Below are 6,000 nucleotides of genomic sequence, written 5' to 3'. Positions count from 1 at the left end.
GTTAGTAAACACCAGAGAAAGGACGAGAACTGAACCTCAAATGATTCTGAGTGATGGCAAGGGGTGGGACTTTGGTGTAAGCTCTGGGGTTTGGAGTTTGTACACAGGCACATGCATGTGTTCTCTCTCTCACACACACACACACACACACACAAAATGGGAATTTGAGTGGATGCTTGCTTTTTTCATGTCTCCATCCCATCTCCCCTTTTCTCTTCTGGAAACCATCTCTTTTTCAGTTGAAGCTGTTGATCACCTGACTCTAGACTGGCACAGGATCCCAGGTCCCTTGATACTGTGATTGGTCCAGAAGTGGTCATGTGACCCAATCAGAGCCAAACAGAGTTCTTCTTTGGAAGACGACTACTTATTCACTGTGTGTGAACTTGAGCCTATTTGCAACTCTAAGGCTCAGTCTCCTTGGTGTATTTTGTGGTTGTGAGGATGAGGTGAAACAATAAAAGTAAAAGGCCTGGCATATGGTGGCTGTTTGATTATCATTTGCTTCTAGTAGACATGTTTAGAAAGCTCTCATTTTTCCTTGGACACCATACAGGGTAGGAACTACACACAAAATGAACAATTGAGCACCCAAAGTGCACATAAATATTTTGTTTTGTTTGCTCATTTGTTTCCCAAGAGGGGAAAACTCCCAGTTTCCAGAAGAACCACTTTAATTGACTTCCATGATGAAAAGACAGATCTTATGGACAATCCTCATCCCTATCTGTCTTTAGAATTGCAATTGTAATAAATGAAATAAAATCTTCACTTCTTCTCAATCTGGAAACTAGAGACATTCTTACTCCAACTTGAATCAAGAGTCCAGAAACTATGCGAAACACAAATGGTTTGGGTGTGGTGATGTATTTATTCATAATATATTTTCAGAACATATTAATAATGGAGAATAACACTTATTCATATACTGAGTATAACTTTTCCTGGAGCACTCTAGAGCTTGCTTGGAATTGGAGAATACTGCCAGGCTTTTCCTAATCTCTTTGGTCTTTGGAAGTGGGCAGGGTTTCTCAAACCAAGTGTCTTCCATGGACCATTGGCAAAGATTCTCTTCATCAGTTTGGAAGGGCAGAAAGACCATGGCTTCAGCACTTCCATTTTGGAAAGAAGTAACAAAAAGTGAATTAATGAACGACTGGAAAGACTCAAAGCATTTGTATTCCACAGTTCATTTCTTCACACAAACATCCATTACTGCAGCGGCCATGAAAACTGGCAGGGTGTTAGGCTCATGGCCTGAAGAGAAGTCATGTCACCAGCCAATGTTTTCATGCAAAAGGCAATCCTGATGAATCAGAACCTGGTTCTGAACTTCTCCAGGTGTGCTGGTAAGCAGAAGGTCACACCCATTCCGTGCATCCTCTGTCTTTCTACTGGTAAACTTGGATGTAATTTTAGAGTATCTTGGCAAAATGGTGAGATGATCTCACTTTCCCAATATCACTCTGTAATGAAGCTGCTTGGGGGATCCTCCATTTGATTGTAGAGAGACCAAGGCACCATGGGCTGAAGCAAAGAATATTAACAACACTAACAACAATAAGGATAAAGTCCAAGTCTCTTCCAAAAAAGGCATGTCCAAAAATAAGGGTAGAGAGCTGATCTTATTTCATCCAAGTGATTCTGTGCACTGGAAATTGTCCTTCTGTTCCTCCCTTTCATTGAAAGTGTTTATATTTCTGAGTCAGATTATCATTTAAATACATACAATATTAGCACCAAGGCAGCATATTTTTTTTTCCCAGAGATCACATGAAAATGAATACATATTTAACATAGTTAATAGTTGGTACAATCTGTGATATCACTAACATACTTATTGGCTGATACTTGCCTAGAAATGCCAAAAATACCTTTTATACAACTCTTGTAGCACCTTGATGACGGCTAGGTTGTTTTAAAAAAAATCCATTTTAAAAAAGTAACAATAAAACATTTACAGATGAAAAGTAAACAATAGTGTACCGTGATAATGAAGGATCACTTTGTCATATTACTACATGCAAAGGCAGTCATAATAGAATCATTTTACGTACAAAAATATTACATCACAATAAATAATTTCAAACATAAATATTAAACTTTACATCATTAGGATAGTCCACATATATACATACACACATATATGTGTATATATGTATGTGTATATATGTATATGTACACACATTTACACACGCACAAGCATACAAGTCACATGCACACACACACACACACACACACACACACACACACACACACATGCACCCAAATTAAGGTGGAGGTATTGCATTACTATCCTTCATCCATCCCATAATGGCTTCCTCTTCAAAGCACCTGAAATAAACAAACCAGAAAATATAAACCTTCTGCCTCAAATGCCATAAGAATAGGCAACTGATATATTTTTACATATAGAATTTAAAATTAACACATTATTTTCTCTAGATTTTATTTTTATTTTTTCTGAGTTACAGTCTCACTCTCTCACTGAGGCTGGAGTGCAATGGCATGATCATGGCTCACTGCAGCCTTGACCTCCTGGGCAGGCAATCTTCCCATGTCAGCCTCCCAAGTAGCTGGGTCTACAGGTGCACACCATCATGCCCAGCTAATTAATTTTATTTTTTATTTTTTTGCAGAAATGGGAGTCTCACTATGTTGCCCAGGCTGGTCTCAAAATCCTGGACTCAAGTAATCCTCCTGCCTCAGCCTCCCAAAGTGCTGGGATTATAGGCATGAACCACCACAGCTGGCCCTAGATTTTAAAAGTAATGTATGTTTGCTGTAAGAAACATGGAAGTTTTAGGGAAGTAATAAAGAATAAAATTTGAAAACCCACTAGCCTGAAATCCCCTCACCTGAGATAACTGCTCTTCATATATTGGTATTTTGGTATTTCCTTCTGGTCTTTTTTCTATAAATATATGTTTATATATTTAAATATTGTATATCTGTACTTATGCATAAAATTTACTACATACAACATACATACAAAGTTTATCTTCTTATATATAAAATATATAAAGTACATATATAATGGTGATCTCTAGTGGATACCTGCTGACTTTTGCACGCCTCCATCCCATCTCCCCCTTTCTGATAACAAAATACCTTCTTGTCCTTTGGGAACCATCCCTCTTCCAACTGAAGCTGTCAATCACCTGACTCTAGGTGGGTACATTATCTCAGATCCTTGGATGCTGTGATTGGTTCAAAAGTGACCATGTGACCTAACCAGAGCTAAACAGAGTTATTTTGCAGAACGTATGCTAGGGGATGAGTGTTTACTTGAATCGTGAGTTGTAAGAATGAGGTAATCCTAGAGCTGCCCAGGACCATGGTGTGGGGGAGATAATCTGTCTGAGAATGAAGCCATTTAAGAGGCAATAATTGCTGATTGATGAGGAAAGAAAGAGTACTGATGACTGAACTTCTGGATCTAGCCATGCCTGATGCTAGCATACTTCTTGGATATCTCAGTTACTTAAGATAATACATTTCCTTCATTTTGTTAGCTCCTTGCAACAGATATAATCCTAAATGTCAAATAGGCACTGTTGTCTCAGGATCTTCAAGAGCCTTACATGGTAATAGGCTACTGGAAGCTTGAGGGAAGATGCAGGAGGGTCACATGAATTGGTTGAGTTCATCCTTTGTAGCTGAAGTCACTGGGATGATAAAAAGAGTGACCAATTTCGTCTTATAGTCAGCAGAAGAATTACTTTCTGGCATAATGTACTTAGGTCAGGGATTGCCAAACTTTAACATGCATGACTCCTGTGGACTTTGTTAAAATGCAGATTCTGATTTCACAGGTATAGGGTGAGGCCTGACATTGTGCATTTCTAACAAGTTCCTAGGTAAAACTGATCATGCTGGTTCTTGGACCACACTATGAGTTAACAGGGGTGTGGCACAGTGGAGTGTTTAAGAGCATTGGCTTTAGTGTAGGACACTCTGAGTTCTGCCGAGGGAATTCATCATCACCTTTTATTTGTTTATTATTATTATTTTTTTTGAGACAGAGTCTTACTCTGTCACCCAGGCTGGAGTGCAGTGGCGTGATCTAGGCTGACTGCAACCTCTGCCTCCCAGGTTAAAGTGATTCTCCTGCCTCAGGCTCCTGAGTAGCTAGGACTACAGGCATGTGCCAACACACCCAGGTAAATTTTGAATTTATAGTAGAGATGGGGTTTTACCATGTTGGCCAGGCTGGTCTCGAACTCCTGACCTCAAGTGATCTGCCTGCCACAGCTTCCCAAAGTGCTGGAATTACAGGCATGAGCCACCATGCCAAACCTCATCATGATCTTAAGCAAGTTACTTAATTGTTGTGGGCCTCAGCTTCCTCATATGTAAAATAGCAGCTCCTCCACACAGTTTGGTTGTGTGGATTCAATGAAATATTGTCAACAAATGCCATTGTGGTTTTACTATTACATTCTTGGGAAGTATTTCTCAAAGGATGAGCTGTGATTCACTTGCATTAGAATTCCCTTTATTAAAATTACAGATCCCTGAATCCACCAGAGACCTAATGAAGCAAGACCCCTAGGGATCAAGCCCAATAAACAGCATTTTAAATAAGCTCTGCAAAGAGCTGGTACCAATCCTATTGAAACAATTTTTAAAAACTCGAAGAAGAGATATTCCTTCCTAACTCATTCTATGAAACCTGTATCATCCCGATACCAATACCTGGCAAAGACATAACAAAAAAAGAAAACTAAAGACTAATATCCCTGATGAACACTGACATGAAAATCCTCAACAAAATACTAGCAAACTGTATCCAGCAACATACCAAAATGATAATCTACCATGATCAAGTGGACTTTATTCTTGGGAGGCAAGGATCATTCAACATATGCAAATCAATAAATGTGATTCACCACACAATTAAAAACAAAAACATATGATCATATCAACAGATGCAGAAAAAGCATTTGATCAAATCCAACATCCCTTCATGATAAAAACCTACAAGGAATAAGACACCAAAAGAACATACCTCAAAATGATAAAAGCCATATCTAATAAACGCACAGTCAATATCATACTTAATAGGCAAAAGTTGGAAGCATTCCTCCTAAGAATTGGAACAAGACAAGAATGTGTACTCTCACCACTCCTATTCAACATAGTATTGGAAATCTTAGCCACAGCAATCAGGCAAGAGAAAGAAAGAAAAGGCATCAAAACAGGAAAAGAGGAAGTCAAATTATCTTCCTTCACTGACAATACGATTCTATACAGAGAAAACCCTGAAGATTCCACCAAAAGATTCCTAGACCTGATAAATGACTTCGGTAAATTTTCAGGATGCAAAATAAATCTACAAAAATCAGGAGCATTTCTATAGATAAATAACATTCAAGCTGAGAACAAAATCAAGAATGCAATCCAATTTATAATCACCACAAAAGGAATAAAATACATCTAACCAAGCAGGTAAAAGAGCTCTACAAGGAGAACTATAAACATTGCTTAAGGAAATCATAGATGACACAAATAGAAAAACGTTCCATGCTTATCTAGTGGAAGAATCAAGAGCGTTAAAATGTCCATAATGCTCAAAGAAATCTACAGATTCAACAAAATTACTATCAAATTACCAATGTTATTCTTCACAGTGTTAGAAGAAGAACTATTCTAAAATTGATATGGAACCAAAGCAGAGTCTAAAAGCAAAAGCAATCCTAAGCAAAAAGAATGAAGCCAGAGGTATCATATTATTGGACTTCAAACTGTACTCTAAGGCAGCAAACTAAAGGTAACCAAAACAGCACGGCACTGGTACTACTATAGACCTAAATTAATGGAACAGAATAAGGAACCCAGAAATAAAGCTATACATCTATAACCAACTGGACTTCAACACAGTCAACAAAAATAAATAATGGGGAAAGCACACCCTATAATAAATGATGCTGGAAAAACTGGCTAACCATACACAGGAGAATCAAATTGAACACCTACCTCTCACCATATACAAAAAAT

General features: G+C 38.1%; 1 protein-coding gene across 2 annotated transcripts in view; it reads right to left on the bottom strand.

Annotated features, from left to right (window-relative positions):
* Nucleotides 1–851: 851 nt before the first annotated feature.
* ADAMTS9 (ADAM metallopeptidase with thrombospondin type 1 motif, 9) overlaps nt 852–6,000 on the bottom strand; it is a 177,550-nt gene continuing 172,401 nt past the window's right edge. For both annotated transcript variants that reach the window (XM_011947181.1, XM_011947182.1), the window contains one exon: nt 852–2,334. The gene's annotated coding sequence lies outside the window, so the exon portion shown is untranslated. The remainder of the gene's footprint in view (nt 2,335–6,000) is intronic.

This window comes from Colobus angolensis, unplaced genomic scaffold (genome assembly GCF_000951035.1).
Source record: "Colobus angolensis palliatus isolate OR3802 unplaced genomic scaffold, Cang.pa_1.0 Scaffold26, whole genome shotgun sequence".
NCBI classification, from domain to species: Eukaryota; Metazoa; Chordata; class Mammalia; order Primates; family Cercopithecidae; genus Colobus; species Colobus angolensis.
This window is presented reverse-complemented; position numbering and strand designations above follow the sequence as displayed.